This window comes from Psammomys obesus, unplaced genomic scaffold (assembly GCF_907164565.1).
Source record: "Psammomys obesus unplaced genomic scaffold, mPsaObe1.curated_primary_1811, whole genome shotgun sequence".
Taxonomy (NCBI): Eukaryota; Metazoa; Chordata; class Mammalia; order Rodentia; family Muridae; genus Psammomys; species Psammomys obesus.
This window is the reverse complement of record NW_026586662.1, coordinates 8,551,809-8,579,457: the sequence shown is the minus strand read 5'-3', so window position 1 is coordinate 8,579,457 and position 27,649 is coordinate 8,551,809. Positions and strand designations below refer to the sequence as shown.

General features: G+C 40.4%; 1 pseudogene; it reads left to right on the top strand.

Annotated features, from left to right (window-relative positions):
• The first annotated feature begins 203 nt into the window (after nt 1-203).
• Nucleotides 204-26,354, top strand: LOC129672871 (transcription activator BRG1-like; annotated as a pseudogene).
• The last annotated feature ends 1,295 nt before the right edge of the window (nt 26,355-27,649 follow it).

Here is a 27,649-nt window from a genome sequence, read left to right as displayed (position 1 = left end):
AGAGAGAGAGAGAGAGAGAGAGAGAGAGAGAGAGAGAGAGAGAGAGAAAGGCACAGGAACCATTGTCTAGCAAAGGACACACTCAGTATGCAGACTTCAGGCTATCAAGCATATTGCTGTGACTATAATATGCTATGGAGCTTCAACTTCCCTATCTAAAAATGAAGTGGAGGGTACCAGAAACATTTATAAGAATTAGCGAGATGTGCCTCTTCATCGAGAACATTGTGGAACAGGGCACTAACGAGAAGGAAGTGTCCTGTCTACTCTTTCGTAGCGGTAAGTTTCAGAGTACACTTATTAAAACCACCACTTGACAATTTTTATGGGTATTTCTCAAAAAATATTTTTTAAGTTTATTTGAGAATCAGGATGCACAGGCACCAAGAACTAAGCTAGTAGTGCTCTAAGTAGCTATGCTAACAGTGTCTGTCTCCATAGCACACGTTTTGAAAACTGTGAGCAACACCTTGTCACCTGAAAGAGCCTCACAAACAGCAGGGAAGGACAAAGCTTCAGAGAAAGATCAGAAATGCAGAGAGAAATCCACCCCTCCCTTTCTCTCTCTCTCTCTCTCTTTCTCTCTCTTTCTCCCTGTCCTCCTACAGAGATATATCTGTACACCTCTGTCCTGAGAGGGGAGGGCAGGGGGTTCAGGGCCCATGACCACAGAGACACACAGCCCATCTCCAATATAAATGGTTTTCAAACCACTGCCTTTCCATTTTTATGACTTCATAATTCTTGCTTGTTTTTGGTGTTTGAAAATTACATGCAGATGTTCTGGTTATCTGCTGGTATGTCAGCAATTATGCCAAGAAATAGTGGCTAAAAGGAACAACAATCATTCCTTTTTTCTTCTTCTTCTTTTCTGTGGACCAGGAATTCAGGAAGAATTTGGATTTGAGGTTCTTTACCAGTCTCACATATGGTCACAGGCTGACGCTGGTTAAACCTGATTCGGGTGATGCCTAGGTAATTTCAAAACACAGTCCCAAGTTTCTGCCTGATGACTCTGCATTGGGTAGTTTGAGCTTCCTGGCTGCATGGTCTTAGGAGAGCTAAACTCTTCATAGAACATTTATTGTTCTAACACTCTGACTATGTAACAAACTTCCCCAAGTGGCTTCTACCAATGAAAACTGGTTTTTTTGTTCATGATTTATTTCAAATCTTGTGATCTTTACCTCAGACAGAGCTGACGCAAATCTTAGCTAAGATCTCTCATCTTGGTCCCGGAGAAGTTCCATTTAAGGTGGGTTACATATTAGGGTGATATGTGGCTGACAAGTCAGAACCGTGGATTTGGGTCTGCATGCCTGGCTTTCGTGGTGCTTTTAGGCTTCCTGGCAGCACAGTAATACGGTATGTCCAGAATCTAAGAACCAGTGTCCTAGAAGCAGAGAATTTTGTGTCATATTTTGTCAGTGTTGGCAAACGTGTTGCATCCTGATAGTATATAACATGTGCAAGGAAAAAGAACAAACATCTTGCGGGCAGCGTGGGCAAGCTACTAGCAGAGGGTGGCATTGGGAGCATTGGTGAGGATGTCTTGAAAAACAGATTTTACAGCATAGTGAAACTGGAAGGTTTCATTTGGAATTCTTGGGGCTGCATGTCTCAACATTCAAATTTTCGGCTATTTGACAGTACATGCTTCTTCTGCAAACTCCTGTGGAAATCCCAAAAAAAGCAACACTAACCAGCAAATTAAATGTCAAGGAAGGTAAATAAATATTACAAAGAAGTAAGTGGGGAAAGAGACAGATAACACTAGGGATATTTGATAAAGCCTCAAGGATTGTGTTATTATTTACCCCCAGATTGGAATATATAATATATATATATATATATTATATGTATCCAATTCAATATATATTCAATTCATATATATTGAATTATGTCAATTAGGCTAACAATCTCCCCCCCCCAATACTATAGAATGCCTGATAAAAACCTGGAATGATAAACCTTTGTTCTAGATTAATCTAAAATATAATAGAATCATTAAATTTTAAAATGTTGAGATATTTTATATACTTATCCACAGGCAAAGCTCAGGGCCACTGGATAGTTTATTGAAGCCAGTTTCTGCCAGTGTGATTGACAGCTTCCCCACCCCATTTTTCTCAAAGAACTCATTTAAAGTGAGTCAGATAAGCTGTTCTCTTCAGAGGACAGAGGCTGTGTACTTCTGAACATGAAGAAACTTTTCCTAGCTTTTCTTCAGCAACATATCTCTAACATATACTAATAAAATAATTATTAGTAATCTGCACGAGTTTCCCGATCACTGAGTGACTTCTCAGTATCAATGACTTTGCGATGTGATGATTACATAAAGAAATAAAACTCTTGATAAAATGCTTAATGTTAAAAGTATAAAAAAGATAAAATGTAATGTTTTTCAAAACGAGTTGATAAAGGTTTATATGGTTTGCATCTTACATGTGATGCAGCAGAATATTAAAAATTAACCAAATGACATTTGCATTCTTTTTAAATTTTGTTAAAGTTTCTAGTCGCTACTCTTAGTGCTTCTGGCGATGCTCTTTGGGAGGTGAACATACTACTTGACTCTTATTTTGGCAAAATGTGCCTGTATTCAGAACTTCAATTAACTCGCTCAAGCATTTTTTTCAGAAATATTTCTACACTCTAATAAACTGTGAGTAATATATCCACCTTCCTAAAATCTGTTTCCTCCTTTGCCCACTACTTTATTCTCAGAAGGAAGGGGGAAAAATAGACCTAATAGTTTTCATATTAATCTCAGCTATGTCTGAAAGGATATAACATCATTTTATTTCAAGGTTTTGGTGTGTTTTTTTTTTCCTTTCGGAATGTGGAACATTAAGTTATGCCTCAGTTTTGTCCAGACTTAAACTCCCCACTCTGTTTTATATGCCTTGCAGGACCCACAGAGTCTGAGAATGTGACAGAGGAGTCCTTCCATGTCTGGGAATGTAGCATAGAACATATTATATCTATTTTTAAATCTTCCAAATTCTTGTAGTAGCTGAAAGCTGGAAACCTAACCTAAATTATCTCACTGTTGGACATCACCTAAAAACGATTATGCTCTCCCTCATGTTGTTTTCTTGGACACTGCTCCTAGAAGACTGCCATAGACCACTACCACTGCCACACTCTCTCCCCAACCACAGACACAGAAGCTGAACCAAACGATAGCCCAAGAGCAGGAAGGAAGCAGAATGGTTTCATTAATTTTTAAAAGGTTTTATTTTATGAGATTGTAATACAATTACATTATTTCTCCCTTCTGTTTCCTCCTTCAAAATTTTCCCATACCACCTCCTCTTGCTCTCTTAAGAATCTTTGGCTTATTTTCTTGAAAGCTGGTTGTTACATATATTAATACACGTGTGTGTGTGTGCATGTTTATTCCTAGACACATACAGATAACCTAACTAGTGTTATAATGTTACTTGTATTTTCGTGGCTACTCTGGTATTGGATAACCAATTAGTATGCTTTTCCCTAGAGAAGACTATTTCTCCATCTCCCAGAATTCCTCGGTGGCCTGGTTCTTTGTGTAAGGTTGAGTCCTCCTGGAATTTTCTTTGTCCATTTTAGCATCTCAATTATTGCTGCCTTTGTTTAGCTCATGTTTAAGCAGTCATGTTGGTTAGAGTTAATGGGTGTAGCTGCTGACATGTCTGGGAAACACAATCTCACAGCAATCTCCCCAATCCTTTTTTTGATTATCTTCCTGCCTCTCTTCCACAAGAATCCCTAGCCTTAGGTGTGGAAGTTGTATTGGATTGTAGATGTATCCTTTAGGACTCAACACTAGGAACCTGAATTTTATTTGATTGTGGTTTCCTCTAATAGTCTTTTTCCATTGCAAAGAAAAGTTTTCTTAATGAGAAGTGAGGACTACACTTAATTTGTGGGTTTGAGGACATATATTTGGAATGTAGTTAGGGATTATGATGGGATAGTAAAGAGTCAGCTGCAGGTTCTCCTCCAAGATCCATTACTTCACTAGCCCTGGTTAGTTGGCTAGGTTTTCTGTACCAGGCATGCTTTTTCCCTTGTTGAGCTGCTTTTAAATTCAACTAGAGAAGAGTTTGTTACTGTCAAGATATGCATGCCACTACCTACAGCACACAGCATTCTTAGACTTATCACATCATACTGACCATTACTGTGGTTCAAGCATAGCTGGGTAGGACTGTTGGTTTCTTTCCTGCTGTATAAACTTGAGTGGTTCCTTCTAGTACCATGAAGGCTGGCCCTCAAGGAGAGGCTTTCAGGTCAGTCACAGGTTGCTTGATGATCCCTGGGCCCTTTTATGAAGTACACAATGTTTCAGCAATAGGGATTTACCATCCATCTTTGGGAAGCAGCAAAGAGAAATATCAACAGCCTATAATGTTTTGGGAGTTGTATGGACAATCCCAACCAACAACATAAAAGAGGTCATCTCATGCCTGATATCAGGCTTTCATTAAATAGTTTTTGGCTCTTGGAGGGAGCACTGTTAGCACAGATGGGAAAAAAAATCATTCAAACTATGTTTCTCTTTGTACAACTTACATGTATAATAGGGATGTTTATGTATAAAATTAATAGTATGATTCATTATGTCTTTTTCAGACACCTTTATTTGTTTTTTCATCTTTTTCCTACTTTCTTCTGTATTTATCTCTCTCTTCAAACCTAAGTACCAACCTTCAGAGTTTTCCATTTGCCCCATCTAATTGATTTTTTCCCATTTATTTTTTTTCATTTTTAATTCTTTATTAATTACACTTTATTCACTTTGTATCCCCCTTGTGGTTCCCTTCCTCCTCCCGTTCCAATCCCTCCCTACCTCCACCCACTGCATCCATGCCCCTCCCCAAGTCCACTGATAGGGGAGGTCTTCTTTTCCTTCCTTCTGACCCTAGTCAATTAGGTCTCATCAGGAGTGGCTGCATTGTCCTCTTCTGTGGCCTGGTAATGCTGCTTCCCCCTCAGGGAGAGGTAATTAAAGAGCAGGCCAATCAGTTCATGTCGGAGACAGTCCCTGTTCCTATTACAATGGAACCCACTTGGATACTGAACTGCCATGAGCTACATCTGTGCAGGGGTCTTAGGTTATCTCCATGTATAACCGTTGGTTGGAGTATCAGTCTCAGGAAAGACCCCTGTGCTCAGATTTTTTGGTTCTGTTGCTCTCTTTGTGGAGGTCCTATCCTCTCCAGATCTTACTATTTCCCACTTCTTTTCTAAGATTCCTTGCACTCTGCCCAAAGGTTGCCCATAAGTCTCAGCATCTACATTGATAGTCTGCAGGGCTGAGCCTTTCAGAGGTCCTCTGTGTCAGGCTCCTGACATTTTCCCCTCTTTTATCCTTCCTCTGATGTCCATCCTCTTTGCCTTTCTGGATAGGAATTGAACATTTTAGCAAGAGTTCTCCCTCTTGATTAGTTTCTTTAGGTGTACAGATTTTTGTAGGTTTATCCTATATTACATGTCTATATGAGTGAATATATATCGTGTGCATCTTTCTGCTTCTGGGATATCTCACTCAGGATGATCTTCACTAACCCTATATCTGACAGAGGACTAATATCAAGTATATATAAAGAACTAAAGAAGTTAAACAGCAACAAATCAAGTAATCCAATTTAAAAAAATGGAATACAGAGCTAAACAGAATTCTCAATAGAGGAATATCGAATGGCAGAGAAACACTTAAAGAAATGTTCAACGTCCTTAGTCATAAGGGAAATGCAAATCAAAACGACTCTAAGATTTCACCTTACACCCATCAGAATGGCCAAGATCAAAACCTCAAGTGACAACACAAGCTGGAGAGGTTGTGGAGTAAGGGGAACCCTCCTCCGCTGCTGGTGGGAATGTAAACTTGTACAACCACTCTAGAAAGCAATCTGGCGCTTTCTCAGACAACTAGGAATAGCGCTTCCTCAAGATCCAGCTATACCACTCCTACGCATATACCCAAAAGAGGCTCAAGTACACAATAAGGACATTTGCTCAGCCATGTTTGTAGCAGTCTTATTTGTGATAACCAGAAGCTGGAAACAGCCCAGATGCCCCTCAGTGGAGGAATGGATACAGAAATTGTGGTATATCTACACAATGGAATATTACTTAGCAATAAAAAACAAGGAAATCATGAAATTTGCAGGTAAATGGTGGGATCTAGAAAAGATAATTGATTATTTTTATCATGCTATGCTTCCTCTATTGTTCCCCCCACCCCAGGCAATGTTCTTTTTTAAAATATCCTGGTTTCTGAAGTTGCTCTAGGATATGCACTTGCATCTGAAGTTTGGATGGACCATCAGATGAGAAAGAACACGCAGCATTTGTTGTTCTGGGTCTTGGTTACCTTGCTCACTATGATCTTTCCGAATTCCACCCATTTACCTGTAAGGTTAATGACTTAGGTTCTTTTCATCTGGCCGGTATTTCGTATTGCATATGTGCTACACTTTCATTTCTCATCCATCAGTTGAAGGGTATTTAATCTGTTTTTATTTACTAGTATTGGTGAAAAGAGCAGCAGTGAACATGACTAAGCAAGTATCTGTGGAGTGGCCTGTGAAATCCTTTGTGAATATGCCAAGGAGTAGTATAGCAGAGTCATATAATAGATGTCGCTTTTAGTTTTTTGAGGATTCTGCATACTGAGTTCCAATTAGAGAGTAGTTGGCCAGACCAGTTGATAATCCCACCAAGGATGAATGAGGCTTCCCTTTTCCACACATCCCCTCCAGCATTTGTTGCCAAGTTTCTTGATCTTTACCATTCTGGTTGAGATAAGATGAAATCTCAAAGTTGTTTTTATTAAGATTTACGTATATTGAACCACCCCTGCATGCCTGGGATGAAGCCTACTTGGTCGTAATGGACGATATCTTTGATGTGTTCTTGTACTATAGAGCAACAATACTAAAAGCTGCATGGTGCTGGCATAGAAACAGAATGGTGGATCAATGGAATCAAATAGAAGACCCTGAAATAAATCCACACACATATGGACACCTGATTTTTGACAAAGATGCCAAAACCATTCAATGGAAAAAAGACAACATCTTCAACAAATGGTGCTGGTCTAACTGGATGTCTACATGTAGAAAAATACAAATAGATCCATACTTATCACCCTGCACAAAACTAAAGTCCAAGTAGATCAAAGACCTCAACAGAAAACCAGACACACTGCACCACTTAGAAGAAAAAGTGGGGAACAGCTTTGAACTCATTGGCACAGGAGACAACTTCCTGAACACCAACAGCACAGGCTCTAAGACGAAAAATCAATAAATGGGACCTCAGGAAATTGAAAAGCTTCTGTAAAGCAAAGGACACTGTAGTCAGAACGAACTGACTGCCTACAGATTGGAAAAGGATCTTCACCAACCCTCTATATGACAGAGGGCTAATATCCAATATATATATTGGATTATTATATATTATAATGTATTATATTTTAATATATTATATTACATATAATATATTTATATTATATATATTTATATATTACATATAATATATATAATATATATTATATATAAAGAACTCAAGAAGTTAAACAGCAGCATATCAAATTATCCAATTAAAAAAATGGGATACAGCGCTAAACAGAGAATTCTCAACAAAGGAATATAAAATGGCCGAAAAACATCTAAAGAAGTGCTCAACATCCTTAGTCATCCCAGAAACACAAATCAAAATGACCTCACTCCTATCAGAATGGCTAAGATCAAAAACTCAGATGGAGAGGTTGTGGAGAAAGGAGAACCCTCCTCCAATGCTGGTGGGAATGTAAACTTGTACAACCACTCTGGAAATCAAACTGGCGCTTTCTCGGATAATTGGAATAGTGCTTCTTCAAGATCCAGCTATACCACTCCTAGGCATATATCCAAAAGATGCTCAAGTTCACAATAAGGACATTTGTTCAACCATGTTTGGAGCAGCTCTATTTGTAATAGCCAGAAGCTGGAAAACAGCCCAGATGCCCCTCAACTGAGGAATGGATACAGAAATTATGGTTCATCTATACAATGAATATTATTCAGCAACAAAAAACAAGGAAATCATGAAATTTGAAGGTAAATGGTGAGAACTGGAAAAGATCATCCTGAATGAGCTATCCCAGAAGCAGAAAGACACACATGGTATATACTCATTCATATAGACATATAATATAGGACAAACCTACTAAAATCTGTACACCTAAAGAAACTAACCAAGAAGGAGGACTCTGGCTAAATGCTCAAACCCCATACAGAAAGGCAAAGAGGATGGACATCAGAAGAAGGAGAAAACAGGAAACAGTACAGGAGCCTGCCAGGGACTGCCTCTGAAAGGCTCTAGCCTTCAAGGTATCAAAGCAGATGCTGAAACTTATAGCCAAATTTGGGCAGATTTCAGGGAATTTCATGAAAGAAGTAGTAAATAGTAAGACCTAGAGAGGACAGGAGCTCTACAAGGAGAGCAACAGAACCAGAAAATTTGAACACAGGGGTCTTTCCTGAGACTCATATTCCAACCAAGAACCATTGATGGAGATAAACTAGAACCCCTGCACAGATATAGCCCATGGCAGTTCAGTGTCTCAGTTGGTTCCATAGTAATGGGAAGAGGGACTGTCTCTGACATGAAATGATTGGCCTGCTCTTTGATCACCTCCCCCTGAGGGAGAGCAGCCTTACCAGGCCACAGAGGAAGACAATGCAGCTACTCCGAATGAGACCTGATAGACTAGGATAAGAAGGAAGGAGAGGAAGACCTCCCCTATCAGTGGACTTGGGGAGGGGCATATGTGGAGAAGGGGGAGAGAAGGTGGGATTGGGAGGGGAGTGGGGAAGGGAACACGGGGGGATACAAAGTGAATAAAGTGTAATTAATAAAAATTAAAAAACGGAAAAAAGATTTACATAACGCTGAAGATGCTGAACACTTTTTGATATATTTCTTAGCCATTTTTCCCCTTTAAGAGCTCTCTGTTTAGGTCCCAGGCCCATTTTTGGAATTGGTCATTTGTTTTATTGACTTATTGTTTTCTGAGATATTTATATAGTCTAGAAATTAACCCTCTGTCAGATTTATAGCTAACAAACATTCTTTCCCATTCTATAGGCTTCCTCTTTACTCAATTGATTTTTTTTTAGCTGTGTAGCAGATTTTCAAGTTTTTTGAAATCCTACTTGTAACTTATTGGCCTTAATTCTTGGGTAAATGGAATCCTATTCAGAAAGTACTTTCCTAAACATTGATCATTGGATACTGCCTATGCTGTCTTCAGTCTGTGATCTATTTTGACTTCGTTTTTGTACAAGGTGATAAACAGGTATCTAGTTTCATTTCTCTGTACATGGACATTCAGTTTTCCCAGAGCTATTTGTTAAGGATGCTTTCTTTTCTCTGAACTATATTAAATGGCTTAAGTTATGTGTATTGATTTTTGGGTCTTCAGTTTTGTTCCATTGGTCTACATGTCTGTTTTTATGCCAGTATCATTGCTTGTGGCAGTTTTTATTACTATGGTTCTGTAATATATACTGGCATTTGTAATGGCAATCCCTCCAGCATCCTGCCTTTTTTGCTCAAAGTTGTTTAGGCTATCTGGGGTCTTTTGTGGTTACCAATGAATTTTAAGATAGTTTTACTGTGAAGAATAAAATGGTGGCTTTGATTGAAAGTGCATTTAATCTGTATATAAATTTTAACAAAAATGATCATTTTCACAATATTATTCTACAAGTTCATGACTAGTGGATGTTTCTCTGTTTTTTAGTGCTTTTGTCTCTTTAGAGGTTTAAATTTTCATTGTATAAACCCCTCACTTACTTGGTTGGTGAGAATTCCTAGATATTTTAGTTATTTGAGTCTGCTGTGAATTGGAGTGTGTCCACATCTCTTTCTCTATATATGTGTTAATGTATATAAAAGCTTTTGATTTGTGCACAGTGATTCTGTATCTTTTTACATTGCTGAATTTGTCATTTTTAGAAGTTTTCTGTTTGAATTTTTGGAATCTCTAATGTGCAGTTTCATATAATCTGCAAATAGGAATAATTTGACTTCTTTCCTTATTTGTATCCCTTTAATTTCCTTCTCTTGCTATATTGTTTCTTTATATGACTTTCTTTTTTCTTTTGCAGCTTTCAAAATATTTTCTTTGCTGTTCATACTTAGTATTTTAACTGCAATATGCTATAAAGATTTTCAGTTCTTGTGCTGTCCAGTTCAGTTGGGGTTCTATATACCTGTGGTATCTGTTAGTTTGGGGAAGTTTTCTTCAATGATCTTGTTGAAGAGATGGTTTATGCCTTTGACTTGGGATTCATCTCCCTCATTTATGCCTATAAGTAGAAGGTTTGGTCTTTTCATGGTGTCTTCGTGGCTTGTGAAGCCTGCTTTCTTATGTAACCCAGAATCACTTGCCCAAAGGTGTCATCACCAACAATGGACCAGGCCCTTCCACACCATTCACTAATTTTAAAAAAATGACCTGTAGGCCTGTCTACAGCTTTATCTTATGAAGGCATTTTCTCCACTGAGGTTCCCTCCTCTCTCATAACTATAGCTTGTGTCGAGGTGACATAAAATTTGCTAGCACGAGTTCCAAGATGGCAGCGACCAGTGTGCACCCTATCTGAGGGGCAGAGGACCCGAGTCTCTGAAATCAGTTAGTGGACAGGCAGTTGGATCCAGGGCATCGACCTTGGGATTCCCAGGACTAGTAGGGACATCCTGTGAGTTGTGGCCTATAAGATACAGGCCCCTGTGACCCTGTTCTGGATCTAGGAACTACAACCTGTGAACCCCCAGAATTTTTTGCACAGCCCAGTGAGTGCAGAACCCCATGTCCAGGGATCCTCCCCTCCAGCAGCCTCCTGCTCCCCTGGGGACAGCTTCAGGTTTCCTGGGACATTTGGGGTCAGTCAGATCCAGGACCCCCCCACACACACCATGTCCATTTCCTAGGTCTGAAAGTATACATCAGTGAGTGGAAAGCTCCAAGTCCAGGGACTGTCCTCGCTAGCAGCCAGACATCAAATCCCTCCCTCTCACCTGAGGGCAGCATCAGGATTTTATGAGAAACATTCCCAGCATTTAAGCCATGATTCTGCTAGTCACCCCACGGAGATCAGAAAAACAGTGGAAGCACACAGATCTTGGATTCAGGATAGGGAAGCCCAGACAAATCTGAGTGTCAGAGATATAGAGTCTGGTGGGCTTATGGGCCACCTCCCAGCTCCCTTCTGAGACACCCCTGAGATTGCCACCCATGCCAAGCTTATCTGGACAACTACACATGCACATCGCACCCACAACCCAACCTGTACCTGTAACTGCCCTTCACAGCAACTGCAGATGCACAACCCTGACCTTAAATACACAATTTAATATTTTAATTTTAATTTTAATTATAGTTCATTCACTTTGTATCCCAGCTGTAGCCCCCTCCTACATTCCCTCCCAATCCCTTCTTTGTCTCCTCCAGTGCCCCTCTCTAAGTCCACTGATAGGGGAGTTATTCCTCCCTCCATCTGACCCTAGCTTATCAAGTCGCATCAGTACTGGCTGCAATGTCTTTCTCTGTGGCCTGATAAGGCTGCTCCATCAGGAGCAGGTGTTCAAAGAGCCAGCCACTGAGTTCATGTCAGAGACAGTCCCTGTTCCCCTTACTAGGGTACCCATTTGGAAACTGAGCAGCCTTGGGCTACATCTGTGCAGGGGTTCTAGGTTATCTCCATGCATGGTGCTGGGTTAGAGTATCAATCTCAGAAAAGACTCCTGTGCACAGATTTTTGGTTCTGTTGCTCTCCTTGTGGAGCTTCTGTCCCCTCCAAGTCTTTCATCTTCTCCTTCTTTCATAAGATTTCCTGCACTCTGCCCAAAGTTTGGCTATGAGGCTCAGCATCTTTTTCAATACCCTGCTGGGTAGAATCTTTCAGAGGCCCTCTGTGGAAGGCTCCTGTCCTGTTTCCTATTTTCTTCCTCTTCCAATGTCCATCTGGTTTGCCTTTCTGAATGAGGATTGATCATCTTACCAGGGTCGTCTTCCTTGCTTAGCTTCTTTAGGTATACAGATTTTAGTATGTTCTTCCTATATTATATGTCTAATATCCACTTGTAAGTGAGTATATACCATGTGTGTCTTTCTGCTTCTGGGATACCTCACTCGGGATGATATTTTCAATCTCCCACCATTTACCTGCAAATTTCATGATTTCCTTGTTTTTAATTGCTGAGTAGTATTACTTTTAAATTTCTTTGAATAATTCTCTTGCAAGTTTGATGGAGATGGCACTGAATCTGTAGATTGCTTTTGGTAGGATGGCCATTTTAATATCATTAATCTTTCTGAAATATGTGCATGAGAGATATTTTCTTCTTCTAGTGTCTTCTTTAATTTCTTTTATGGGTGTCTTAAAGTTTTCATTATACAAATTTTTCACATGCTCAATTATAGTTATCCTTAGATATTTTTTAGACTATTGTGTAAAGGTACCATTTTCCTTATTTCTTTCTTAGAATGTTCATTATTTGTTTATAAGAAAGCTAATGATTTTTGTGTTATGTGGCCATATTGTTGAGATTTAATGGCTACAGCTCCTTAGAAGACATATTGTGCAGCAAACATTCTGGTGATGTGTCTCTTACATTCTGTCTGCCCCTTTTCTGTGATACTCCCCAAGCCTTAGGTGTGGTGGTTAGGTTGGGAATGTGTTGAGTGTTGGTGAGGACTGCATGGTCAGTTGTTGTCTGCATTTTGATAAGCTCTGGACTTCTACAATTGTCTTTGTCTGCTGCAAAAAGAAGGGGCTTTGGTAAGGAGTCAGACCTCAACTTATATGAAGGTAGAAGAATAGGTATTTATATTGCCGTTGGTAGTTATACGGATTTAAGAATATGCAGTAGAAAGTTTTTCTCTAGGGTTTATGACCTAACCAGCTCCAGGTGGTTTTCTAGGTCTACAGTACAAGGCATGTATTTTCTCTTACTGAGTGAGACTTAATTCCAATTAAGTGACTATTGATTGTCCTCTAGATACATCTGCCACTTTTGCACCCTTGGAGAAAATCTTACCAAAATGGTCATTGTTGTGGCTCAAAGGCTTTACTAGGACTTTTAATTGTTTTGTTTTTTTTTTTTCTCATTTGGAAGCTTTCATAGCACCTTTGGATGCTGTAAGGGCCAGTCTTTAGGGAAGATGCCTCCAAGACATTACCAGCTCCATTTTGCTATGTCCTGTGTCTGAAGCATGTGGTATCTTCAGCAACAGGGCTCAGAAAGGCAACAAAAGGAAGACAGGCCAGAGTTCTTTTTTTAATTAATTTATTTTTATTAATTACAGTTTATTCACTTTGCATCCCAGCTGTAACCCCCTGTCTCATGCCCTCCCAATCTCACCCTCCCTCCCTCTTCTCCCATGCCGCTTCCCCAGTCCAATGATAGAGATGTCCTCCTCCCCTTCCATCTGATCATCATAGTCTATCAAGTCTCATCTGAACTGGCTTCTTTGTCTTCCTCTATGCACTGGAAGGCTGCTCTCCCCTCAGATGGAAGTGATCAAAGAGCCAGCGCATGTGTTCATGTCAGAGATGGTCTCTGGTCCTATTATTTGGGAACCCTCTTGGATATTGAGCTGCCTTGGGCTACTTCTGTGCAGGGGTTCTAAGTTATATGCATGAATGGTCCTTGTTTGGAGTATCAGTCTCAGAAAAGACCCTGTGGCCAGATTTTTTGGTTCTGTTGCTCTCCTTGTGGAGCTCCTGTTCCCTCCAGGTCTTTCTACCTCCCCCTTCTTTCATAAGTTTCCCTGCACTCTGCCCAAAGTTTGGCTATGCATCTCAGCATGAAACTAAAAAGCTCTGTAAAGCAAAGAACACTGTCATCAGAACAAAACAACAGCTTATAGATTGGAAAAGGGTCTTCATCAACCCTATATCTGACAGAGGGCTAATATCCAGAACATATAAAGAACTTAAGAAGTTAAACAGCAACAAATCAAGAAATCCAATTTAAAAATGGGGTGCAGAGCTGAACAGAGAATTCTCAATAGAGGAATATCAAATGGCAGAAAAACACTTAAAGAAATGCTCAGCCGTGTCCCGCTCCCTCATTTCCTCTCAGTCCCTTCCTCCCTCCCTCATCTCCACCCTGCCCCTTTCCAAGTCCACTGATAGGGGGGACCTCCTCCCCATTCATCTGATCCTGTTTTATCAGGTATCTTCAGGACTGGCTGTGAAGCCCTCCTCTGTGGCCTAACAGGACTGCTCCTCCCTTGGGGGGTGGGGAGGTCAAAGAGCCAGTCATTGAGTTCCTGTTAGAAATAGTCCTTGTTCCCCTCACTATGGGAAACCAATTGGTTACTGAGCTACCACAGGCTACATCTGAGCAGAGGTTCTAGGTTATATCCATACATGGTCCTTGGTTGAATGTCAGTCTCAGAAAAGACCCTATGCCCAGATATATTTGGTCCTTGTGGAGCTCCTATCCTTTCCCCATCAGACTAACTCCCCTTCTTTCTTATGATTCCCTGTACTCTGCCGAAGGTTTGGTCATGAGTCTTTGTAACTGCATTGAAAACACTGCTAGTTAGAGTTTTTCAGATGCGCTCAGTAGACTCCTGTCATACGTTCAATGAAGGAGCGGGACACGGCTGGGATACAGAGTTAATAAAATGTAACTGATAAGAAAAAAATAAAATTAAAAAAAGAAATGCTCAATATCCTTAGTCGTCAAGGAATGCAAATCAAAACGACCCTGAGATATCATCTTACACCCATCAGAATGGCCAAGATCAAAAACTCAAGTGACAATACATGCTGGAGAGGAGGTAGAGAAGGGGGAACCCTCCTCCATTGCTGGTGGGAATGTAAACTTGTACAACCACTTTGGAAATCAATCAGGCCAGAGTTTTTAAACCTGTAGGATTTATCAAGTGCTGTGATTCTGGCTCTGTGATAATCCCTATTGCATAAAGTCTATGTTAATGCTCATTTAACCTAATGTCACAGCTTTATTTCAGATGTGAAACTAGAGGCTTATCAGAGAAAACAACTTTTCCACATTCAGCCATTTGGTGAGTGGGAGAGGCCACACTCTCTCTTTTTTACTGGTACCTTCCTTTAATCACGAACAAATCTCACATTTCTTTTTCTATTTTTTTTTTCTCCCAGACATGGATCACATTGATACACTCAAAATACTCAGGACTTCATATTAATGTCAGCACTCTGGGGCCACACATTCAGAGTCTTTGCCCTGTTAGCTCCTAGCAGAATGTGGAAAAGGATTAGAAGCCATTAGAAGTGAAAATTGGGTAGTGGGAAAATTGAAGAACACAGGAAAATGCCCAGAAAACAAAATGAATTATTCTGTCTTTATCTGAATGTTTCACAACACAAAGTAAAACTTAAGAATGAATAAGTTTATTTTTACGTGATATCAAAAGAGAAAACTTAGTCATGGTAGTATACTCCTTTAATACCAGCACTTGGGAGGTAGAGGAAGGCAGATCCCTGAGTTTGTAGTCAGCCTAGTCTACATAAAAATTTCCAGGCCAGCCGAGGCTATATAGTGTGACCCTGTAAAAAAATTACATATGTGTGTGTGTGTGTGTGTGTGTGTGTGTGTGTGTGTGTGTATTCATTAGAGGAGTGCCTGAACAGTGAGGATTAGGAATTTTCAGAAAACAGTTTGAAAATTAATATCTTAATGCTTATTCATCATTATATACTTTTCCAAGGATAATTTTTAAGTGTCTTGTTTTTCAAATTGTCAGGTAGACATATTATCAACATGTTCAGAGTAATATTTATACTAACATAATTAAACAAAAGTCCATTGAGTCTTTTGTTAAGGCTAAAGCATGAGATGGCCCAGGAGTAGGCTAAATTCCACATTCCCCCTTGGCTTATATAAATTGAAGCTGGAGAAAAATTACATTTAAAAACCAAACACTCTGTGTTTGAGATTTTTGATAGATGGCCACCTTTTGATCTACTTGTACTTGTCTTTACCTCTCAGGGGGTTGGTAATGTATATGAAGGCAAGAACTGCCATCTTCATTTGGTAGGATTGTTAACTCTAATAGGAAAGTTGAGTAAATAAAGCACAACTAAACAATGTTTATGTTTTCTTTTTTCCACAATTTATGTAGGCATCTTGTGTTTAAGCCACAACATGATAAAAAAGAATCTTTTTTCTCTACAGATGACCATAATCTGTTTGTAATAGCCAGAAGGTGGAAACAGCCCAGATGCCCCTCAGTTGAGGAATGGATACAGAAATTGTGGTACACCTACACAATGGAATATTACTCAGCAATAAAAACCAAGAAAATCATGAAATTTGCAGGTAAATGGTGGGAACTAGAAAAGATCATTCTGAGTGAGCTATCCCAGAAGTAGAAAGACACACAAGGTACTCACTCCTAAGTGGATATTAGACATATAGGATAAATATGCTAAAATCTGTGCACCTAAAAAAGCTAAGCAAGAAGGACAACCCTGAGTAAGATGACCAATCCTCACTCAGAAAGGCGAGGAAGATGGACATTGGAAGAGGGAGAAAACAGGGAAGAGTACAGGAGCCTACCACAGAGGGCCTCTGAAAGGCTCTACACTGCAGGGTATCAAAGCAGATGCCAACACTCATAGCTAAACTTTGGGCAGAGTGCAGGGAATCTTATGAAAGAAGTGGGAGATAGAAAGGCCTGGAGGAGACAGGAGCTCCACAAGGAGAGTAACAGTACCAAAATATCTGGGCACAGAGGTCTTTTCTGAGACTGATACTCCAGCCAAAGACCATTAATAGAGATGGCCTAGAACTCCTGCACAGAGGTAGCCTATGGCAATTCAGTATCCACGTGGGTTCCATAATAAAGGGGACAGGGACTGTCTCTGACAGGAACTGATTGGACTGCTCTTGATCACCTCCTCCTTAGGGGGAACAGCCTTACCAGGCCACAGAAGACAATGCAGCCACTCCTGATGAGACCTGATAGACTAGGATCAGAGTGAAGGGAAGGAGGACCTCCCTTATCAGTGGACTGAGAGAGGGACACGGGTAGGGAAGAGAGAGGGTGGGATTGAGAGGGGATGAGGGAGGGAGGCACAGGGGAGATAAAAAATGAATAAACTGTAATTAATAAAATAAAAATAATTAAATAAAAAAGAATGTTTTTATAATTATAATTTTTAAAGAAGTTATAGTTAAAAATAGAATTACAGAAATTGAACTATGTATTCAATTGTTTGTGCTTCTGTGAACAATCACACAATTTTATTCAAATTGTCCCAGAAGTTTTTTTGCATAGATTCATTCTAGTTGTAGTACACAAGTTTAAGAGTGGATGGATCTCTTTTATGTGATTTTATTTTTCTTAAACTTCAAATCTGATCATGCTTTTTGAATTATGTGTTTGTCATGCTTGGCAGTTTATCCCATGTCTGGCCATTCCTAAGCTTCTGTAATTCCTTTGAGGGTTCTGGAAGGTCACCGTGTGGCCTGACCCCCTGCTAGGTGAACTGCTTTTTGCTCCCTCCAGATGTTTTCTTGTTCAGAGTTTTCTTGCCAGAGTCTGTATACAAGTCATAAACTAGAAGCATCAAATATTGTCCGTGGTGAAATTAGGACACTTTTCAACTGGAGGGACAGGTTGGGTTGGTGCACCTGGGTCCTGCCAGTGTTTCTCCTGGCATGGCTGCCCCTGGGAGGCTCTTTGCCCTTTAGCCATCTGTACTTCCATAAACAAACTGCAGTGGTTTCCTCTCCCCGTCCAAACTCTAGCAGCTGGGTTCCCTTTTTAGTTCCTTTGATGTTCTGACACCAGTAGCAGCATGCTCTTGAATCTCTGTGCCTCTTTCTACTCTCAGTGATTGTATCAGGATGTTAGGTCAGTGGTCCACAGGCGTTTCCCAAGTGGGGATTTTGCAAAGCATGTGCAGAAGTGCCCCCACAGAGCCTCCTGAGGAAATAAAATAGCGTCTTGTGCCCTCTGCCCAACTTCAAGTGTTCCTATTGCTTCTCTCTTCTCTCTTTACATAACCTTTCTCATCTATTAGGTAATGCCCTTCTTGTTACGACACTCCAGCACCCACCAATGCTGCCCTTTTGACACTTGTTGGACCAATTTCAGAGTGTTTCGTGAACAATTGTTATTTTTATTTGTAGGGATTTGTAGATGTAGCCTGGTCTAGTGAATGTTCAAATAGGTATAGTCAGTGCATAAATGTATATATAACAATCATGTCATATATTGGTATATAATTGTGTAACACATATAACATTTTTAGAACATAATGCAACCTTGTGCTCCCTCTTAAACACATCTATTGTATATAAATTTCCTTTACAATAAACCACCAACATTTAGCATTATTCTTTTCAAAATGTATTGCAATTGATATTTACAATTCACTAACGTCTCCTTAGTTTTTTGATACAAAAGAGTTCTGTATCGAAGCCAATAAAGTAACTTTTGCTTACAGCAAGGGCAAATGTCAAAAGCCAGGGGGTGTCTCCGTGCATAAAGTGCGTGCTCAGTAAAGAGCCTCAGCTGGATCAGCAGTAGCCAGGTGAAAAGCCAGGCATCTGTGATTATTGGGCTGCCCATGTGGGGGGAGGCCAGTGGATCCTTGGGGCTCACTTGTCAGTCATCCAGCCAAACTGGTAAGCTCCACTTTCAGGGAAAGACCACATCTCAAAAAGAAAAAAAAAATAAATAAGTAAAACAAAACAAGATAAATATTTAAGAAAAATAACAAGCTTTACAAAAATAAGAAGAAAATTTATAATTCTCTTTGTAACCAGGAATCTGATAGTTGAAATGAAGCTGAAGAACAAGAAGAAATATGGGGGGGGGCATACCAAAAAAAAAAAGTCATTGGGTGACTACAGAATCCAAAAATTAAGTCCTTAAAAACTGCGTGTTTTACTATTATACTAAACATACGCTCAGGAGAACTTTTGAGGAAATGATGGGTATCTCCTCTTTAATGTGTCATTGAATGTGACATCTCCTCTTGATGTGTCATTAATGTAGAATGACATAACGATGAGACTGGCTATCGGCCCTAATTTCTTCTTGCTAGACACTTTCACTTCGTGTAGGACTGTGTCATTACACTCAGGAAAATGGTTTTCTGAGCTTCATAAGAGAAAAATAAACCATTTTCCTTGAAGAAACAACCACCTGAAATCCCCATTATTAATGAATTTTATAAACATTTTTCAGTATCTAATATTTTACTCTTGGAGCCCATTTCCATTAGCTAAAAGCCCTAGGCAATCAGTGTCTCTTGTTTTTTCTGCAACACCAACCACGTTATGGTCAGCCCTGGGAGAAAGCGCAAAGCAAGTAATGTCTGCAGCATTATTACAATATCACTTAATGGCTAAGGATAAAATCCATCTGCTAATAGACTCATTGCATGGCTTAGAGTGAGGTGCCTCAGGGCTAATATATTCTCCCCTAAGTACAAAGATTGGAATACACAAGTGCTAAATTCCATTGCAGAGTTATTCCTTCATAATTTCTACAAGAAAAGTATCATATCATGTAATGAGTATTTGCTGAGAACTCTGTTAATGTTACAGTAAAGTAAGTTGCACAGAAGTCAGAACAAAATGGGAAAGATAATAAGAATGGTCAGACAGGTCTGATAAGTACTGCAGAGGGAATTTCTGAAATCCACAGAAGAGATAATATGGATGAAGTTGGTCTAGGTCAGGAAACAATGGTCCCTGTGGATATGAGGTCCTTCTGCAATACAAAGTACAAACTAAACAGATGAAGGATGGTGTGAAAGGAAAACAACAAAAAAGGAACGGAAAGGAGGGGATTTGGAGGGAGCATACTGGATGATGTCGGAGGGTTGCTGGAGAAAAAATGCCATCAAGGAAGGAAACAGTTGCTCTCTCTGTCTGAAGATGGTGGCACTAGAACTTCTGATGGGGGGGACGTGAAATCTATTATATTGTAGAGGGGGCAGTACTTGGGTGGATTTTTTAATGAACAATGAGTGGTCAAATATTGCCAACAGTGATTCCCAGAATTCATGCTCGAAGAATAGGCAGAGAACAGAAGTGAGGAAGGAGATTTGTGAACGTCGAGGAGTAATATTCAATGAATGGAGGCCAGAGTTGAAGTTGAGGCTGAAAAACATCAGAATCACCAGAAAATATAAACATTTTAGTTGAACTATGTGGTTATTAATAATAAGACCATTATTAGCAAATCGATCAGCCCTGATAGTACTTATTCAAAGAGGTCTGCTGTTGTTGGCTTCTTTTGGTTGGCATTACAAGGCAAGTAGGCTAGTTGTTAATGAACAGAAGTTTTAGTAGTCAAATCATTCTGAGATTTTTTTTTGGCTCTTTCATGTATACATTCCTAAATGCCACAGAAGTATTTTCACATCAAAGCGCACCCTCTGATTGGAAACATATTTATGTAATACACATGTCTATTCAGGCTAACATTTGCTTTCTGAAACTCAGATACAGAGACATCATATTAATATTTTGTTCTACTCTAATTTAACTTGGCTTCTAGCTTCCAGGCTCTAGTGATAGGAAATCCAACCTTAGTTGTGCTTCTCTGAGAGGGTTCTATTCTTCCATAAGCTTTGAGAAAAAGCTTTGAAGAGCTAACTGGCCAGAAAATGTGGGCCCCTCTGAGATGTTTTTCTTCCTAATGGTTGACTGTCCATAGTATCTCTAGCTTTCTGGTATAGTGGGAAGCTGTCCTTATCCTAAAGGAAGCCTTAAAGAATGTAATTCTGTACAAAATTTGGAGCTGATCTTCCAACCATAGTCTTTTAATTTTGTTCACGTGCACCGTAGACACATAATCTCAAGTTCGTCTGATGAATCCCCATTTTATGTTGTTACCAATTTCTATATTTATAGACCTTCTATTGAGGGCATCCAGGCTGTGAGCCTTGAAGGCAGTTTCTCTGTCCAAGAGAGGATGATCTGCCAGGTCACAGTAAGTTTCTCATCCATGTAGGGTCCATCTTTAGGCCGCATGATAGATGCCTTTTTGTGGACATGAGCAATCTCGCTCTCATCTTCCCCCTGTGCATTGGTTATGGCCTTTATAAAGGACTCTCTACACCAGGCTTTCTAAAAGCTTTTCCAAGAAGCTCTGTGGAAAGGTGACAAAGTACCTGTTGCTTCCAACTGCTCTAACAAAGTCTTATCCGTTCTAGCTCAAAGACACCTGGGTTTATGATGCATCCATCCATTTGAAACTGCTTCCTTCAACATGCAAAGGATGCCATCACCTTTCTCACTCTGCTCTTTCCTTTATCAGCATCAGTGATTGAAAGATGTGGGAGGAACTCACGATTACTTGGATGGTCTGAGAACAAAAGCAGTTGCCCGGCTGCACACGTTTAAAGAGGCATTATGAAAATCAGTTTATGCTGCTATAACCAACAATCTTGACTGGGTTTAATTTAGACAACTGAAGTTTGTTTCTCACAGTCTGGTGCCTGAGAAGTCTAAGATCAAGTCATTGGCAGATTCAGTGTCTGATGAGGTCATGTTTCCTGGTACACAAACAGCTGTCTTCATGATGTGTCCTCGTCTGGTAGAGAGAGAACTCTGGTCTTGTTATCTTCTTATTGATCCAATTTATGAGAACATGCCCTCGTAACACATGCTGAGTGTTCTATGCGCATCATGTGTCTGCCCCCCTCCACCACGTGAGTTCCATTGTTACAGTATACAGACACAAAAATGTCTTTTCAGCCTGGCGTGGTGGCACATGCCTTTAATCCCAGCACTTGGGATGCAGAAGCAGGCAGATCTGGTTTACAAAAACAAGGCCAGGACGCCCAGGACTATTACATAGAGAAGCTCTGCCTCGAAAAACAAAGCAAACAAACAAAAACAAAGCACAATGATGTCTTTTCTTTTAGACTCCTGGTAATCTGGTAGCTGGCATGCTCTTTGATATTTGGCCACATCAAAATGCTGTTTGGATTTGATCCTTAGGCATGCTGATCACTGCTCCCCACTTTCTTAAACCACTTAGTGATATCTCTAAGCCACAAATCCAAAGTCTTTTGTTTAAGATATAAAAGTTATTCTTAGAAAATAAACTCATTTATCAAAGATTTATTTTTTATAATTTATTTATTTTTCTTATAAATTACAGTTTATTCACTTTGTATCCCCACTGTAGCTCCCTTCCTAATCCCCTCCCAATCCCACCCTATCTCTCCTATCTCCTCTCATGCCCCTCCCCAGGTCCACTGATAGGGGAGGTCCTCCTCCCCTTCCATCTGACCCTAGTCTATCAGGTCTCATCAGGACTGGCTGCATTGTCTTCCTCTGTGGCCTGGCAAGGCTGCTCCCCCATCAGGAAGAGGTGATCAAAGAGCCAGCCACTGAGTTCATGTCGGAGACAGTCCCTGTTACCCTTACTAGGGACCCAACTTGGAAACTGAGCTGCCATGGGCTGCATCTGTGCAGGAGTTCTAGGGGTTCTAGGTTATCTCCATTATGGTCCTTGGTTGGAGTATCAGTCTCAGAAAAGATACTGGGACAGGAATGCCACTAAGAGGGCAACAGATTAAAAAAATCTGGACCCAAAGGTCTTTTCTGGGACTGATACTTCAATAAATATTTATTTTTATATCTAAAGGAGCACAACTTTTATCACAGCCTGTTCCGTGGTGTTACCTGGTTTCTCAAGTCGTGTGCTTAGGTGTTGGATCAATGGAGTGTTTCCCCACTCCAAGACTTTGGCACCCTACTCTCTGTGCATGCTTCTTATTTAGAAAGAGGTTTTCCTTTGGGAAATTTGAGGTCAGGGGTTGGAAATTTAAGAGTCAACTGCTGTGCTCCTCCATTTATAGTGGTACTTTAGTAAAGATAGAGAAATACTTCTCTTGGACAAACTAAGACTATGTGTTTTCCTACTCTTCCTCCCCAATTTGAGCCTTATTCTGTAGTTTCACAAGATATTTAATACCTACTGTGTATTCTTTCAAACCTAGTTTTTACACATTGATATCATTTCTCACATTTCACTTTACAGTTTGCATTTATCTTTGTAAACAGTTCTCTAACAGGGGCACAGCTGTAACTTGTTTCTTGAGCAGTCTGAACTCAGTGGGAATGAATATAAAACCATTCTGTTTTTCCCCAGCTATGGGTTGAAACCATGCTCAAATAAATCCCCTTTTCTTGTATCTTAACAACATCTTGCATAGATTAAAATTCTATTCACTTCTGGTCATTTAAAGTGACTCCATTTTGAGACTGTGATCTATCTGATGAAAGCTTTAGTTCCTTCCTTCCCTTTCCAGAGACTCTGGAATGAGGAATGAGTAAGACCTGCTCTTGTATTGCTTTTCCTCCCACTGAGGCACCCAAGACTGCAGTCCTCCAGAGTTAACTCCACTTCTCTCTCTCTCTCTCTCTTATTATGGTATTGTCCCTTCAGGGAAAGGAGACACGAGGCAGAAGAGGGAGAACACTTCAGCTTTGCAGCTAGTTACTATTGTCAATCATCCCTTTTTTCTGTTACTTGGCTTTGCAGATCTTGCGGCCCTGGTGGTATAGAGGGGTAGGTGTGTGCTCCAGAGGGCTCTCTGGCTCTCTTCAGTTTCACACTCTCTGACATGAGAGATCTGGCTGGAGCACCTCCAAATGTTTGCAAATTTCCATAGTGTCATCTGTCAACAGTCCGCCTTCCTGCATACTAAGTCTGCTCACATGTTAAGACTGTGTGCTGTCCTAGTTGTCAGCGACTTGATTTAGGATGTATGTCTGATACTTAGGGTCTCTTCATGCCAAGTGCCATGCCCCACTAGCTTTTTAGGCTTTCAAATGAATTCCACTAAATAATAACGGTGTCATGAATCATTATGGGAGAAGTTTTGTGAAAGTTACCACTAGAAAATCTCAGTGAAACGTGAAGCATTTGATTGTTGCTCACTTTCATGGGTCCACGACAGCTTTGAAAGAGAGCTCTGCACATCAGTGATAATCAAGGGCAGTGGAGGATCCATCTTGTCATACAGTTTCGTAATGATAGAGAGACAAACAAAGGGGTCCGGGTAAATAAATTTTCTAAACTTTCATCTAAGAAATACAGACACCTGTATTTCTTGATCCAAATGTGCAACATATCCAATTGCCATCAAATGGTTTGGGAAAGTTTGGTTCCTTCATGTGTTGTGAAGAAGAATAGGGATATTTGAGAGCAGTTCTAAAGCAGACTTGGTCCATTCTAATCTCCACTTATTTGGTTCTTCTCTTTAAAAGCTCTTCTCAGTCTTTTATGTGACCCCAAGTCCAGGGTGTCCCAGGGAAATTCCACAGTCATGTATTGACATCTTGGCATAGCTCTTGTTAGACTACAGGTCTCATAATATAAAAGACAAATGGTCTACCCCTTGCATAGCAAGCCTCGTGATGGAAGAAGGATAGGACCACCAAAACAGATGTGTACATTTAGAAAAGGGTTACAGTGTTAATCACAAGCCAACTACACATCAACCCAGAAACCCAGCTTCTCTGACAGATTGACTAAATCCGATACTGGTCACTGGGTAATCTCTATCCAGTGTTACACAGGCACTTATATCTAATCCTACAGATTATTTTTATTTATTGCCTTTCAAGCAGAAATTGGAAAGTTGGTTTACTCCTGAGTGTTAAGCAGTTTTACCCTTCTTCACAGCTGTGGAAAGCTAGCTCGCTAAGACAAGTCCAAGCCATTGACCTTTTTTCACTTCATATATATATATATATATATATATATATATATATATATATATATATACAGGTATATATATATATACTTGCTGAAGCAACCAGATGTTGTTAAAAAAAATAGAAAGGCATGGTATCTGCGACACTACATTCAGTTGTACATCCCGAGAACCACACGTGGTTCATTTTAAAACACACAAGTTAAATTGCCGTGTTTGACCTGTCTCCACCTGGCATTGGTTAAAGCTGGCCAGCCTTTTGTCTTTCCTAAACCACTGTTTTTCAATGGAAAGACATAAATGGGCATTAAGGCTTTAGTCTGCTTTACTCTCCTTTTATCCAGTTGGAACTATTGAATTTGAGGTTGAAAATTATACTCTTGATTTTATCCTTGTTGAGTTAAAATTGGCCTCTCTCATTGTAGGACATCTTTGGTTTTTCTTTTACAGAATGAGAAAAAGAAAATTAATGGGATTTTGAAGTGGAACATTGACTGTTTTATTTTACTTGCTTTTATATCTGGCCGAATTTAGACATTTTTCCAAACTCATCATTCTCATAGTATCTTATAAATTAAGCAAATAACAAGCACACAGTCATAACACTTTTGACATTTGACCTCTTCATACGTGTGGACTTGGACCACCAGTGTGAAGAGGCCCCAAACCCCAAGTGGAAGCCACACCTTATCGAAAAGGATGAGTTCCCATCCTGGATCATCAAGGACTATGCAGAGACTGAGGGGCTGACATTTGAAGAGGAAGAGGAGAAGATGTTCCACCGTGGTTCCCGCCACCCCAAAGAGGTGGACTACATCAACCCACTGACAGAAAAACAGTGGTTCAAGGCCATCAAGGAGGGCATGGTAGAGGAGATCGAAGAGGAGGTTTGGCAGAAGAAATCCTCACGCAAGTGCAAGCGAGACAGCTAGGCCGGCTCCTCCACCCAGGCCACCAGAGTCCACAGCCAGGACAAGGACGAGGAGAGCAAGAAGCAGAAGAAGCGTGGGCGGCCACCTGCTGAGAAGCTTTCCCCAATCCATCCAGCCTCACCAAGAAGATGAAGAAGATCATGGATGCTGTGATCGAGGACAAGGACAACAGTAGTGGATGTCAGCTCAGTGAGGTGTTCGTCCAGCTTCCCTCATGCAAGGAACTTCCAGAGTACTATGAGCTCAACCAAAAACCTGTGGACTTCAAGGAAGGCATCTGCAACCACAAATACTGCAGCCTCAGTGACCTGGAGAAAGATGTGATGCTGCTGAGTCAGAACACTCAGAAGTTCAACATCTAGGATTCCTTGATCTATAAGTACTTCATTGTTCCTCAGTCTGTCTTCACCAGTGTGCGGCAGAAAACTGAGAAGAAGACGACAGTGAAGGCAAGGAAAGCGAAGAGGAGGAAGAGGGCGAGGAGGAAGGCTCTGAGTCTGAGTCCCACCCTGTCAAGATAAAGATCAAGCTGAGTCACAAGGAGAAAGCCCATGATTTATTCAAGGTGGGCCGGCCGTGGCCAAGCCAGGGATCCCAGGCCAAGCCAGCCATGAACATGGACCACAGTGAGGAGGAACAGGAACACAACGGCGCAGGAAGTGGCCGCGAGAAGAATGAATGAGGAAGACTGAACCAGACATTCCTGAGTCCTGGCCCCGAGGCAGGCGTCCCAGACGATGTGGAGTAGCCCTTAGCCATGATTGGTAGAACCGGATGTTGTTTCCCACTTGGAGAACTGCACATATTTTCAGGCAGAGAAAAGTAGGTCTGTCTGTCAGCCCTGGTCTGGCCTGGCCTGGCTCGAGTCTCTACCAGCATTAACTGTCTAGTGAGGGGACCTCTTGGGAGCACCTCCCCAGGCCCCTGTCACTGTAGCTCAGTGTGGATGCATGTGTGTGCCGTCCACTCCTTGTATTGTATCTTACTGGACAGGAACGACTCTCCCGCAGACTCAAAGGCCCAGTGGGTATGCCAGTGTCACTGGAGTCAGACAGTAATAAATTAAGCCAATGACAAACCAAAAACAACAACAACAAAAATCGTTAAGTGATTTCATACATGAAAAGTAAAGAGTCTTTATTATCTTCCTTCCAACTCATATTAGAAAACAGTTTTTCAAAGTTTTTCAGCATCAATCATAAACTTCCCAGTTGTTCCTGAATTCAGTTGACAGGGCTTGACATACTAGAGGTTGCTTGTAACTAATACACTGGCTACAGAGACTAACTTGGCCACGCCTAACTTCAACTGAATGTGGTACCATCATCCTCCCAGACACTTGGAAAGGACACCGGAATGTTTGTAATAATCTTAATGAATACCATAGTCATTGCAGCAAAATAGTAATTAGTTCTAGCTTTTATATTAATTTGTCCATTTATGGTACAGATGTGGAATAGTCAACATTCTTAGAAATCTTGACATTTTTCTCCAAGCCTGCCTTTTCCCTAATCTCCATCCGCTTGGTAGCAATTCCTTTTTCTTGGTCATTGGATCAAATATAGGACAATAATCCATGCTCCTTACCCCATGTCGTATCCATATTGTTGATCCCCGTGATTTGGGTTTCAAATATACTCATATTTCTAGCACTTCCTACTGCCTTTGTTTCTATTGTCCAGGTCAAGGGTGGGAGAGAAGACCAGTTTTATTGTTATTTTTAAAAAAAAAGAATTTTAAAAGAAAAGTAGGAAAGGTGCTGGGTCATACAGGAAGGTGGGATCCCTTGAAGATAATTAATATATTAAAATAAGACCTATACAGACATAGCTTCTTTGATACCTCGATCAGAAGCTCCTGTCCTGTTCCCTGTCTTCTCCTGCTTCCAAATGTCTATTGCATATGTCCTTCTGAAGGAGGATTAAGTTTCTTCCCTAGGGTCCTCCTTCTTGCTTAGCTTCCCTAGGTGTACAGATT